The sequence below is a fragment of the Notamacropus eugenii genome, chromosome 5 (genome assembly GCF_028372415.1).
Source record: "Notamacropus eugenii isolate mMacEug1 chromosome 5, mMacEug1.pri_v2, whole genome shotgun sequence".
Taxonomy (NCBI): domain Eukaryota; kingdom Metazoa; phylum Chordata; class Mammalia; order Diprotodontia; family Macropodidae; genus Notamacropus; species Notamacropus eugenii.
In genome coordinates, this window is record NC_092876.1 from 441559877 (window position 1) to 441573440 (window position 13564).

A 13564-nucleotide genomic window follows, 5' to 3' on the forward strand; every position below is an offset into this window, starting at 1 on the left:
CAACGAGGTGGTCCTTTCCTTGTCTTCTAGGATTTCTGGATCACTTTCTGTTCACCCAATCTGCTCTTTCTCTCTGCACAGAGTATAAATGCATTTTAACATTAGCCTAAGATAAGAAAATGCTTAAAAAGGTACATCTGGTACAAAAGAAATCCAATATAACATCAAAAATTCAAAAAGCAGATAGTATCCATTTGAATGATTTATTTAAGCTGAGGTTTTCCCAAATACCATGAGTGATTGAAAGACGAATGCATGCACACATGTGTACATACACACACATACATATAAACATGTACACTATTATCTTATTCCCTTTCTCTCTAATACATTTTACATATCTAGGTTCTATTTTGGAGGATACTGTTTTTTCTGAAAGGCATCAGTTTCATATCTCAAATAACACCATGACTAACAAAACCCATATTTTCCCATTCATTTATCCTCTTATATCCCATATTGCCTTGACTTTTCTCTCTCATGTTCAAAAACACATCTGTAATACCGAATTGTGTTCTGTTGACATAGAACAGAGTGAAAATTACTAAGCCATAGGGTTTTTAAACCTTCATTCTTGGCCTTATTAATAGTTCTAGGCATTCTTGATGGGTGACCCTAATCCTAAAGTCCTATTGAATTTGAAGATGATGTTAATCTCTTTTTCTTCAACAGAGTCACAAGTAGTAATATGAAAAATAATTTATCCATTTCTAAAATTTATAAAGTAATAATGGTTATGCAAAGCTAAATTGAACTAGAAATAGTTCATTTTTAGATTTCATGCTGTGATTTACAGAGAAGTTTGCTTGTAACACCATGAGAGGTAGGAAGTGTTTTTTTGAAATATAAAAGTTCAAGTGGTGTACAAGCTCATCAGCATAGAATATTGTAGTTCTCTGCATAAATCACAGTTTCATCCGTGGTGTCTCATTTGACATGATTGTTAGTCATATCTTTGTATAGTTCCTTCAAAGAAAATCAGTCACCACAGTGAAGGACTTCTGATTCTTTCAGTCTTTTGCATATACTCGTGCTCTTCATGTTATCTCTTATTCCCACCTACCTCATTACACACATACACACACACACACACACACACACACACACACACACACACACTTTATCTGTTTATCTAGAAAGATAATGTGCCTATATATATACACACACAATCACACATACATACCCCTGCAATTTACTGTAGGCAGTTTAATGGAATCACATAATTCCTTGTCATTTGTTCAAATACATTTTTTCCCTGCTGCCCCTTGGGTGATCTGCCATTGTAATTCTTCTGAGATTGAATGGTTATGAGATGCATAATTGTATAGTATCACTTGAGGAATATTGGAACTTAAAAATTGTGTTTGTTACCATTGAACTATTGGGAAATCACTGATTTTTCCCCCTTGAATGATAATGTGACACTTGCTTCAATCTGAATTCCTCTTCAGTTCTGGGCCAAACTCATCATCCATTAGTAGTGCATGTTGAAGGCCCATATAGTGATAGATTAACTCATTAAGTTGATGTTAAACCTGAGCCATCTATGTTATCCAATTTGATTTTTCCTTGTCAATGAATATGCCAAATTTTGTTCCATTTTTTAAATTTTAGTCTTAAATACACAATAGAGAAAAGAAAACTATAAACATAGACTTAAATATTGAATCTTAAATACAAAATAAGAAAAAAACATGCAATGAGCACAACAGAACATGAGAGAGAATTCAAAATATATAGCAATAAATTTCCATTTCAAAATGTATATAATAAACACTACACATTGTGTTGAGAGATGTCCATATTTTCTTTGCTTCCTTCTAAGTTTTTTTTTTATCTGCTGTGCATTTTTAGCTTTGTTCTTTTTCCCCTCCCCCCAGAAGACTACACTTAAAAACAGAATTATTTATATAGAGACACACATACAAATATACATATACATAAAGACATATATGGACCTATACTTTTCCTAACAAATTCTACCACTGATCTTGGTTTTTATGTTTTTGTGTATCTCTTATTTCCTATCCCTTCTGACTCCTCTAGTTGACTTCTACATGCTACGTTGCCTCCCTATTACTTAACCTACCCTGCCAAAACCTCAGTTATCTTCCCATTCTCAAAGTTAAAAATACCTTTCTATACCTCCCTTTGACCTGTGCTCTCATCCTCCCCTCTAGAGATTCCTCCTTTATCCTATCCCTATCCCAGTAGTATTTTATGTCTTTCTGAATTTAGAAGTCTTTTATAGTCTCATATATATGTATATATACACATATATGCGTGTGTGCATGTGTGTATGTATACATACATACATACATACATATGTACTGTTCCTTCTTGAACCCAGTCCTGATGAAAATAGGTTTCTAGAACTAGCAACCCTCCTCTTCCATCTAATTCTTCCATGTCAAGTCATTCTCCCATACCTCACTTAAATAGTTGTTCCTTTTAGTTGTTTCAAAACAGTTTTACTTTTTAAAATCATCTCATACTCAGATCTGCTCCAATCTTTCTTATGAACTACCCAGTTACTAAAAACAAACTTAGATGTACATTTTGCATACATAAAAGGTAATCAGCCTGTCCTTGTTGAGTCTCTTGCAATCAGTCTTTGGTATGTACCTAATAGTTCTCTTTACTCTTTTATGTCATATATCCTATTGAATTTAGATTGTTGTTTTGTTTTGTTTAACAAAGTTCTGAAAGTCTGACAATTCATTTAATATCCTTTTTTTCATTCAGGATTAAGCTTAGCATTTCTGGATATGATATTTTTGGTCAGAATTCCAACTCTTTAGCTCTCCATTATGCAGTGTTTCAAGACATGTGGTCTTTTGTATCACTACTGCTATGTCTTGTGTGATTCTAATTGTGATTCAAGCATATTTTTTTATTGTTGCTCATAATATTTCATCCTTGAAATAATATTCTTGCAGATTTTCCTCATAGGATTTTTTCTGGCGGTGACTGGTGGATTTTTTCCCCTTTCCACTTTCTTCTCTTGTTCTAATTAACTTCAGGACTATTTTCTTGAATTACTTCTTTTATTATTGGATGAAGTTTTTTTGATCATAGCTTTTATTTGATTATTCTTATTCTTCCTCTTCTTGATTTATTTTCTATATTAGTATTTTTTTCTTATGAGATGTTTCACATTATCTTTTTTTTAATTCTTTATATTTTTTTTTGTTTTATTTCTTAATCTCTTATAACTTTGCTGGCTTCCCCTTGCCCAATTCTGATATTCAAGGTGTCTTCTTCTTCCTTAAAGTTCTGCATCTCCTTTTCTAATTGGTTGACTTTCTTTTCATAATCTTATTATTTTTCTTGGATTACTCAAGGTTTATTTTTAGTTTTTTTTTCTCAGTCTCTCTTATTTGATTTTTAAAGCCTTTAAAGCAGGTGACTATTGAATATTACTCTTTGGGGTAGAAGAGGGTTTCTTTGCTCCAACATCATCCTCTGAAAATGAACTTCAGTCTTTTCTATTCCCATAGTAACTATCTGTGGTTGGATTCTTTCTCCCTTGCCTGTGCATTTATTTTTATTTATAGTAGCTTAGTTTTTGTAATCACCTCTAGTCATAGAGTATTGGGGATAGTATCTCTCCTCTCAGACCTTTGTCAGTTCTTTCCTTTCTGGCCTGGAACCAAAACTAAGATCTCCAGCTTCCGGTAAGTACCCATAGCCAACTGTATCCCCACCCCACTGCTTCTCTACTCACAGAATATGTGCTACTTCCATTTCACCCCTTATGTATCTCTGCAGCATGGCTGGGTCTAGTTTTCCTTTTCAGTGAAAGTTTCCTGGATCTTTACAAACTCAGGTGCCCAACTGCCCTCACTGTCCCCAGGGTAAAAGTTCCTATGGGTGGGACCAGGCATCCTCCCAACCCAGCTAACCCAAGGGCTTGCCACTTGTTTTTGAAGTGACGCTAGCCTGGAGGTATTTGCTCCTCACAGGGACCAAGCCTCATCCTAGGCTTTTCCTTCAGGTCTTCTCTGATTGTCCTAAGAGAACCCCTGTCCTGCCCCTATTCTATATTTTTACAGCTCTATGTTTTCCCTGAGGTGCTATTTTGTCTCCTTTGTAGGAGAACATCTTGAGAGCTTAGAATTTTCTGACCTCCTCCACCATCTTCCCAGAATCCTCTCTGCCAATTCATTTTGAGTTACTGGATTTCATAAAGCAAGACTTATAGTTTTCTGGGGTGCAATAATTTCAGTATAATGTCTTCAGCAAAGAAGGCCATCTATGTATTTTTTCAGTAAACATATCCTTTCATATTTCAAGTTTGTCAAATAAATCCTCAATAACCTGGATAAACATGATGAGCACATATCTCCCTTAATCAATGCCTACATGATCTTACTTGCCATATCACTGAAAAAAATGTTCCTATGATCTAATGTGTCATCAACATATTAGAGATAACCCATTTAAGAAAAACTGTATTTTACCTACTATTCAAATACTTTTTTCTGATGGCAGATTCTTGCACAGAAAGTTATTTGAGCCTTCCTCTTGTTTCCAACATTTTCATCATGAGTAGCCTTAATTTTTTTTAATTCTATAGATAAAAAATATAGGAAGATGTGCAAGTAGCCATTTACCTCTTTTAAGTCTAATAATGGTACACATGATCTTTCTTGTACTTTGATATTTTCCGTTCTTTGGGATCTCTTAAAATTAATTCCTAGGAGTCTTTAAAATTGAATTTGTTTTCAGCATGGATTTGTTTTGTATTAATAATCACTTAACATAAATTTTGCACTTTAATAAGGGCCCAAGCCTGAACTAATCAATCAGACTTCTTTGCTTTGCTCTAAAAATGCCCTTTCCTGTGTCAGCAATTTCAAAGACCTGTTTATGACAGAATTCCTGCCATGAGAGTGGTGTAATTTTCTCCTTATCTTGTATCACAGAGACATATGCTATTCACACATACTGGAATCATAAATTTCAATTTACACTGCTTTGTTAATTGTCTTGTCTCACTAAATTTAGAATTTGTTCAACTTAGAGAGTATCTTTCACATGGTAAAATGTATTTAAACCTGATCATTCTTATACTGAGCAGCCAGATTTAATATGTGATTCCGTGGATCCATGTATCACCAACTTAAAAGGGAATAATTAAGAATAAAAAAGTATGCATTTAGCCTGTTGCCTTTTCTTAACCAAATTTTCAGGTCAACAGTTAAAATGCTGCTAACTTCATTCTAAGCACTAATATTATTCTCATATAGAATATTATAAACTGAGGAGGGAGAATCCAATGTGATAGATTTTGAAAAGCATGTGCATAGAAATACTGGCAGTTCTGTAATATTTAATGTCTATTTGTTATCTCCCTTTCAGTTCAGTTATTTGAGTCTCATGACAAGCTCCTTTCAGGCCCATTTTCTGATCTGCTGATTTTTAACTCTTCTGTGACATGATCTTACAAAAAATCTTGCATCCTCTGACATGATTTCTTAACTTGGTCTAAGATTCCATTAATACAGAATGCTCTGCAGTAAGAACTCCCTATACCAATGCAATCAATACATTATCTGAAACTTAATAGTCTTAGAGATTTGTGAGGAATTTTAAGGCCTTGAGTGAATTGATTAGATCACATAAATTGAGGCAGGACTTGAATCCAGGCCTTCCTGACTGAGGCCAGCTCTCCATACACTATTAACATGTTGCCTCTCATTACTGTAGTTTAAAAGTTGTATATGGATAATACATTTTAATGTTTGACTAGCTCATTAGTTTGCATGTGCTTAATTATCATCTCTATGCAGATAATCCCATTATTTAATCCTGGTCTTCCTCCTGAGTTCCAGTCTCAAATTACCAACTACCTTTTAGACACTTTAAAAGACATATTCTGTAGGTACCTCAAACTTAACATGGCAAAAGCAGAATTCATTTTCCTTTCCCTAAAACGTTTCTCTCTTTCCAACTTTCCTATTATTGATGAAATACTGACTACCTGGCTCCTACTGATATGGCCAAATATATTTGATTTCAATCCTACCCCAGGGTTGTCAGGTATCCTTCAGGAAATTGGAGTAGCTAAGCTCTTTTCCAATAAATCCAATCACCTCTGATGGTATTCTGTCAAGTTTAGGTGGTAACTTCTGCTCTCTAGTTCCATTTAATCATTAATAGTTGAATTGGCTTTTACAAAGAAATATTAACTTCAAATGGGATAATCATAATTATACCTACTTTAAAAAAAATTGAATGTTTTTTTTTCCAATTCCATGTTAAAAAAATATGCGTTCTAAAAAAGTTAATTCCAAATACTTTCCCTCCCTCACCCCACTCCCATTTCAATGAAAAGGCAAGCAATTTGATACTGCTTTTATATATATATACACATATGTATTCATGCAAAACATAATTCTGTATTAATTATGTTGTAGAAAGCATGTATCCCACAAAAAAACCTAACAAAGAACAAAACATTTTTTAAAAGTATGCTTTGACCTATAATCAGATTCCATCAGTTCTATCTTTGGCAGTAGACAGCATTTTTGATCATATGTCTTTCAGAATTATCTTGAATCATTGTGTTGCTGAGAACAGCTAAGTCATTCACATTTGATCATAGTAGATCATTTCTGTTACTGTGTACAACATATTCAAGGTTCTGCTGACTTCACTTTACATCACTTCATGTAAGACTTTCTAGATTTTTCTGAAAACATCCTTCTCATCATTTCTTATAGTACAGAAGTACTCCATCAGGGTCATATACTGCTTCTCATTCAGCAATTCCCCAATTAATGGACATTCTCTCAATTTCCAATTCTTTACCATCACAACAAGAGATACCATAAATATTTTTGTACATAGAGGTAGATTTACTTTTTTTTCATCTTTTTGGATATGGACCTAATACTGGTAGTCCTGTGTCAAAAGGTATACCCAGTTTTGGGGTGTTTTTTTAGCATGTTGAGTATAGTTCAAATTGTTCTTCAGAATGCTTGGATCAGTTCAAATGATCAATTTTTATCCCAATTTTCCCACATCCCTCCCAACATTTGTCAGTTTCCTTTTCTGTCATATTAGCCAATCAGATAGGTATGGAGTGGAACCTCAAAGCTGTTTTAATTTGCATTTCTCTAATGTCTAATGATTTGAAGTGCTTTTTCATGAACAGAGTCAGGTTTGATCTCTTTGAAAATGCCAGTTTACATCCTTTTACTGTCATTTGGAGAGTGACATATCATAAATTTGTTTCAGTTCTCTATATATTTGAGTAATGAGCCCTTTCTCAGAGAGACTTGCTGTAAAAATCTCTCCCCCCACCATCAGTTTTCTGCTTTCCTTTTAATCTTGGCTGCATTGGTTTTGTTTGTGGTTTGTTAATTTAATGTAATCAATACTGTCCACTTTACATCCTAGAATGTGCTCTCTTTTTTGGTCACAAAGTCTTCTCTTATCCATAGGTCTGATAGGTAAATTCTTCTGTCTTAATTTGCTTATAGTATATATTTTTCCTTTATCTTTCTCATTCTCTCATTTCACCCTGTTTCTCCTGAAAAGTATTTTGCTTCTGACCCCTACTCCCTTCCCCAATACACCTTTTTTAGTTATTTGGGGATTGAGTAAAAAACCATTTAGTAAAAAGAGAGAGGGAGAGGAGAGAGATATCTATCTAGACCTATCTTTCTCTATCTATCTATCCATCTATCTATCTAAGACTTTGATGTAGTGCACCTTTCTCCTCTGGGATTGCTTCCTATAGATGACACTGAAAAACTGTGGATAAATGATACAGCACAGTAATCAAAACCTTAGTCCAGCAGAGGGCAGGGAAAATAAGTACTCGAGAAATTAAATGACTTTCAGGAGTTACACAGATTGTATTCTGGGCCCACGATTTACAATCTGTTCTTCTGCCTCCAATTCCACCACAATTTATACCAATGGCCTTCTATGAAATCAAAGCAAAATATTTCATTTTTACTATTTTACTCAACCTCAGATAACCATAAATCAAATTTGATTTCTTTTAAATCCTACTGTGTGAAGAGAACTGGAATAGGCACAAATTATCAATGAGAGTTAATCCTGCCCTCTTGACTGGAAGAGTCATAAGTACATATGTAAAATAAAAGGTATAATATTCCTTACCAACCGCTAGCCTTAATTTTTTTTTCTGCCCTAAAATATCACCCTGAATTCTAGATCCTTCTTTCATTTTGCCTCATCATAGTCACCAAACACCTTGAAAAACTTTCATTATGGCACTGGAAAGTTTGAAAATTGTAAATAAGCCTTAAGTTCCCCAATTGTGTAACATTAATTTCTTTCACTATCTTTGCTGGTCTTACCATGACCCTCTAAAACTAATTCTTGCCACATAAACTATAAAGTCTTACATTTGTCACATGCACGTCATTTATGTGTCTGACAGACTACATGAGAAGTTAGATGATAACTCCTGCTTTTGAGGATTTTTGATATATCACTTTGTAATGTAATTTTTTTAACTTTTAAATCCTTTAGAATTTTATTTTTGTTAAATTCTAATTTATTTCTTTTCATTTTTAATTATTATATTAATTATTTAATAATTTTAATTTAAAATTATTTAAAATATAATTTGATTAATTTTTATTAATAACTCATTCTACTTTGTTCACTATTTCACTCACTGAAAAAAGGTAATTATTTTTCTCATTCCCCACTGAGTATCCAAGGCATTTCTCCTAGCAGCTCTTCTAAATCTCTACTGTAATATGTAGCTACCACCGTTTACCATTCCTAAGAAATTCCCTTCATAGTTTACTGAAAAAATAAAAGATGATCACTATGAGTTCTTATCTACATTCCAAATTCTTCATAAGATTTCCTTTACTCAAGTCTCTGACAAAGCAGCAACCCTTCTTACCATATCCAAAGACTTTGATCTTCATGCACCATTGGTCCCATTGCTTCTGATAGATTATCCCTGTAATCATGTTCTCACTAACTCTTTCTCTGTCAGACCTAGAGGCCTGTATTGGGCTACCTGAGTCTTTCTTACCTGTCCCAGGTCTTCGGTTGGACACACCGGATAAACGTATGAGAGAAAGGTCGTTCCAGAGTCAAACAAGGGTTGAGCTTTATTACAGGGTCTAGTTACAAGTGCAGGGCAGTCTTCCTTAGGAGGAAGAGGGGGAGATTTCCTAAGGAGGCTAAGCTTAAGGGATTGGAAGTAGAAGTACAAGCGGGGAGAGAGGGGGAGGGGAGAGAGGAAAGAAGAGGAGCGGAGCCTACTGTCCTCTTGGCTCTACACGTGCTAAGAGAGAGCTTTCAGGTTTCCTCAATCCTACTTAACCTTCAGCCGCACAGTTTGCATCTCAATACCGTGCTGTTAGGTAACTAGGTGTGCTCCAATCTGGGACAATCTCGAGGGCAGGGAGACTCCACCCATCACGTATCTCCCAGGGAGAGGTGGAAATACCCGAGCTAGCCGAGCTAGCTCAGTCTGACCTTCTCAAACCCCCACTGTTCATGGAGGGCCTCATAAGACTCTAAGATTTAGAAGTCCCACTTTTACCTGCCCGAGACTGTCCACACGGAATTGAGCTTCCAGTCCCAACATATCCCCTTCTTTGTTATGCGCAGAGCGCACCTGGCTCTAGAGCAAACAGTGGCTGGAGGCTGAGTGGATTAGGAAGGCCTTTAGCATATGAGTACCCTACAACAAGACTTCATTCACACAGAAATCTGCAGCTAGCACAACTGACAAAGGGAGGCATCAAATAAAACAAAGATGAAACTAAATGGCTGAGTTACAACAGGGGAAGTGCAATCAACTAATCCCAAAGCATATTTTAAGAGGAGCAGCTGGTGTAGGCGCCTTACATCACCACTCCCTCAGTCATGCAAATGGATCTCAACGGCCAAGCCTGAATGGCCAAGCCTGTGGTATTCAGGTGAAAAGTTGGTCACCCCTTCCCCCCCCAGTGTCCTGGGTTTGTGATATCAAAGTCCTCCTTCAGCCGCTGAAAAAGATGCCTAGATGGGAAGCTGTCAGCAGCAGTGTCTGCGGTTGTGATGAGTGCTGCCTCCTCTCTGGGCAGCAAGGTTAAAGCTGTCAGCAGCAGGCTCAGGTGGTGTATGATCCTTCTCCGGGGTCTCCAGGCTCTCCGCCTCCTGCGTCTCCGCCGTCTCCGACATCAGTTCCCACTTACGGATCCTTCTAATGGGAATCCACGCATGACCTTTTCCTATGGAGACACAAACATACCCTCGACCCCATATTAGTATCTTATACGGACCTTTCCATTTCCCTGAGGCCATATCCTTTACCATGGCCCATGTGTCTTTATATCCAGCCTGGGTATTACTTTCCTTGCGGGGTTGTCTTGGAAAAGTCACAAAATGTCTCATAGCTGGAGTAGTATGTGAGCCTTTTGAGACAGCTGTATCAAGCTCTGATTGTATTAGGCAACCTTTTCCCCTTCTTTGTTTAGCGAGGATCGCCTTCAAGGTAAAGTTGATAAGAATGCATAGTGGCTGTTTACTTAGGTATAGCTGCTGCCAGGTGCTCACAAATCCTTGATTAACATCTGTAAGAAACCTGAATTTCCCAGATTTTTTCTTTATAACAAACACAGGAGCATTCCAGGGTGCTAATTGCTCCTTAACCAATATTTGTAATGCCTGGAGTTTTTCTGGAGTCAGGGGCCATTGCTCCACCCAAATCGGGGTGTCTGACTTCCAATTCAAGGGTGGGGACTCCAGTACAACAGCAATGGCCCTTACTAAAAATTTGATAGCTTCATCCCGAGGCAGCTCATAATGTCCCTGCCCCAGATGTTAAAACTAAGTCCTGGAATCACCAACGGCCATACGGTCCCTTGGCGATCCTCTGCCTCCCACTTTACTGGGTGCATTGTCTCTAAGGTATTTTGGTACCCTCCTATTCCCCACACTGGTCTCTGGCTTTCTTTGAGCTTCCAGTGCCAGGGTACTGAGCGACCGCTAAGGCAGGTCCTATCCGCTCCAGTATGGAGCGTGCTATAAGGAGGCGCAGAGGGAAGACATAGTACATTCTCCCCTGCCTCACCTTTCCCATCCGCTAGATGGAGCTCCGAACCTATTTTTTCTTTATGCTCCTTAACTTTCTGCTCGCCTTTCTGCTCGCCAAGGTCCTCCCTTCCCCTCTCTCCGCTTCCACTCTCTTTCCAATCCCGCCCTGGCCTCTCCGGCCCTTCCTTACAAAATTCTCGGAGGTCGTTTAACTCTATTGTGACCCCCGCCTCCCTGCATTCCCTGTGAAGTGTCTCAGCCCAGACCTCCTGTTCCTCTGGCTTTATTACTGGCAATAGATTCCCCATCTCTGCCCTTTTCCCAGGGGTTTGGGAAGCTTCTCTCCACTTTCTCTCCTTCCGAATCTAGGATTCGGGACTCGCTTCTTTCACAGCCCCTTCCGGGTGTACCCCCAAAGCACCCAGGATTATCTACCCTCCCAATCCCTGTTGGGGCGCCAACTGTCAGACCTAGAGGCCTGTATTGGGCTAGCCGAGTCTTTCTTACCTGTCCCAGGTCTTCGGTTGGCCACACCGGATAAACGTATGAGAGAAAGGTAGTTCCAGAGTCGAACAAGGGTTGAGCTTTATTACAGGGTCTAGTTACAAGTGCAGGGCAGTCTTCCTTAGGAGGAAGAGGGGGAGATTTCCTAAGGAGGCTAAGCTTAAGGGATTGGAAGTAGAAGTACAAGCGGGGAGAGAGGGGGAGGGGAGAGAGGAAAGAAGAGGAGCGGAGCCTACTGTCCTCTTGGCTCCACATATGCTAAGAGAGAGCTTTCAGGCTTCCTCAATCTTACTTAACCTTCAGCCACACAGTTTGCATCTCAATACCGTGCTGTTAGGTAACTAGGTGTGCTCCAATCTGGGACAATCTCGAGGGCAGGGAGACTCCACCCATCACGTATCTCCCAGGGAGAGGTGGAAATACCCGAGCTAGCCGAGCTAGCTCAGTCTGACCTTCTCGAACCCCCGCTGTTCATGGAGGGCCTCGTAAGACTCTAAGATTTAGAAGTCCCACTTTTACCCGCCCGAGACCGTCCACACGGAATTGAGCTTCCAATCCCAACATTTCTCCCTGTCTTTTTCATTTCTTCTCTTTAAAAACAAGCAAGAGAAGTGACCACCAAAACTTTGTTTTAGGACTCATGAGGAGAAAATGGCTACCTCCCACAGACACCAATTCCACCTCTGGAAAGTTCTAGATGTTGGTAAGATTTTCCCCATATGAAGCTTAAATGTTTAGTCTCTTGGAGAATTCTCCTGTCTCCTCCTAGATCTCTCCACTGGCACAATACCAAATAAATTTACCCTCCTTCCAATGTGACAGCCCTTCAATATTTAAAGACAGTTAAAATCCACACACCCTAACCTCCACCTAGATTTGTCTCCATCCGCTATTCCTCCAAGCAGTTGTTATATGGCATTATCATAAGATTTTTCACTCACATCTTCTCAATGTCAAACTTATCAACATCATTACTGAATTAAAAAGTAAAATACATAACATGGTCACACTTTTGTATCTTTTAAGGAAGTTCTAAACTTGAAACTTATATCCGGGAAATAGTAATTTCACATATTATAAATTGCGTGGACACAATATGGCTCTGATTAAAACATTTTTAAAGAGAAAAGCACAGGTCCCAAAATGTCCACTGGATTCCTGTTGCTTTCAACCAAATGGAAGAGGAAGGGCCATATTTCATTCTATGCTGGTTTACCAAGTGTTTTTTGTTTGTTTGTTTTGTTTTGTTTTTTACCTAACTAGAACCTACCCAGTTAAGGAAACAGAGATGAATGAAGAGTACTACTGCACAGAGTGCATCCCTCAATCTAAAGTCTGATCTGCATCCTACCCTCAAAGGATGACCACAGAGAAGGGTTAGAGAGCTGCAGTTGCAACCAAAGGGTTGGAACAGTAAAGTTATAATAGCAAATAAAACAGACATATATATTTTTTCTTTTGAAAATCTTATACACAAAATGCTTGAAAAATCAGTGCTATGACTTTGTAATTTCTTGTGATCAATAAAGGAAATGGCTCTTTGCAGACTTAAGATTTCTCTGCTCCAGAAGGTTGAGGCAGAGTAAAATAATGCTTTGAAAATGAACTCTGGGATGATCCTATGATTATTAAAATTCACAGTTATTACAGTTTGGATAATGACATGGGTAATTAAGCATACTTGATGATCTCAACTAATATGCAGTGGTCAAAAATATCCTACTGTCTTAAGTACTGCCTGAATAAGTAAATGACACTAAAATTTACATTTCTTTGAAGCAAGAAATTTCACAGACTGTAGGATAATCATAGGATCCATTTTGGTGCTTCAAGGTTACTAGTGTAGCACCTATTTTACTAAGCTTTTCCCTAGATACTAAAGATACTGTTACTATATCTTCTACTAACCACATTAATTTGGTCAGGTGGTTCCTTTAAACATTATGTATTCAATAGCTTAGACATGAATTCTTAACAAAGTAAGGCTACTGAGTTTACAGGATTTCAATTTTTATCTTTGTCACAATAACTG

The 13564-nt window shown here is 37.7% G+C and overlaps 1 long non-coding RNA gene across 1 annotated transcript in view; it reads left to right on the top strand.

The window, feature by feature from the left end:
- LOC140508953 (uncharacterized) overlaps positions 1-13083 on the top strand; it is a 121438-nt gene extending 108355 nt beyond the window's left edge. Inside the window, exons 2-3 of the long non-coding RNA XR_011968541.1 lie at positions 12168-12235; positions 12796-13083. This is a non-coding gene — a long non-coding RNA (uncharacterized lncRNA). The remainder of the gene's footprint in view (positions 1-12167; positions 12236-12795) is intronic.
- Positions 13084-13564: the final 481 nt, after the last annotated feature.